This window comes from Orbicella faveolata, unplaced genomic scaffold (assembly GCF_042242905.1).
Source record: "Orbicella faveolata isolate gen_17 unplaced genomic scaffold, um_ofav_v1 contig_25, whole genome shotgun sequence".
NCBI lineage: Eukaryota > Metazoa > Cnidaria > Anthozoa > Scleractinia > Merulinidae > Orbicella > Orbicella faveolata.
Window position 1 is genome coordinate 27,639,208 of NW_028301553.1, and position 793 is coordinate 27,640,000.

Genomic DNA, 793 nt, shown 5'->3' on the forward strand with positions numbered 1-793 from the left:
CAAGGATAGCTAGTGATTTCAAAACGGATTTAATAAATCACGAAACATTTTGGCAACAAAAACAGCTTTAAATTTTAGCGGGCCGTACAGGAGAATACGGTCCGCTAAATTGACCAATCACAGCGCGCGTACTAACTGAGAAAAATAATAATAATTGTTATTGCAATGTTGTGAATGGAGGTATTTCATGGGCTTATGAATGAATTTGTCTGTTCTGAAAGATTATGAAGGTTGATAACAGGAACTCAACACCTGTTACTACAGTGACTATACCTTACATTAGGGGCACTTCTGAGACTATCTCACGGATCCTACAGCCCTACAACATCCGTGTAGCCCACAAACCTACAACTACGTTACGACACTTACAGACCAACGCTAAAGACAGGGACAAACCCAGCAACCGACAGGGAGCGGTTTACAAGATCAAATGCTCCGACTGCCAGGCTTCCTACATTGGCGAGACTGGCGGAAACCTTAACACAAGACTGACTGAACACAAACGAGCCACGAGAAATCGTGATGCCAACAATCACATTGCTGTACATCATCAACTGACAAACCACAACATTGACTGGGACTGTTACATAATCAGCTTGTGTAGTTTGATTCATTCTGTCACCTTTTCAGGCGTAGTCATAATGTAGAGTGTTTGATAATTAGCATGCATTGTCCCGCAAGCCCAAATATATGCAGAGACGCTTCTGGAACTTTCTATTATTTACATAGGTATAAAAACTTGTAGGTTTAAGTCGGCATTTTCATTCATTATCAGTGTGTGTGTAAGCAATAA

General features: G+C 40.9%; 1 protein-coding gene across 1 annotated transcript in view; it reads left to right on the forward strand.

Moving 5' to 3' along the window:
- The first annotated feature begins 608 nt into the window (after positions 1 to 608).
- LOC149109732 (uncharacterized) overlaps positions 609 to 793 on the forward strand; it is a 1,161-nt gene continuing 976 nt past the window's right edge. The window contains exon 1 of the mRNA XM_089294044.1: positions 609 to 793. This exon is cut by the window's right edge and continues 976 nt beyond it. The gene's annotated coding sequence lies outside the window, so the exon portion shown is untranslated.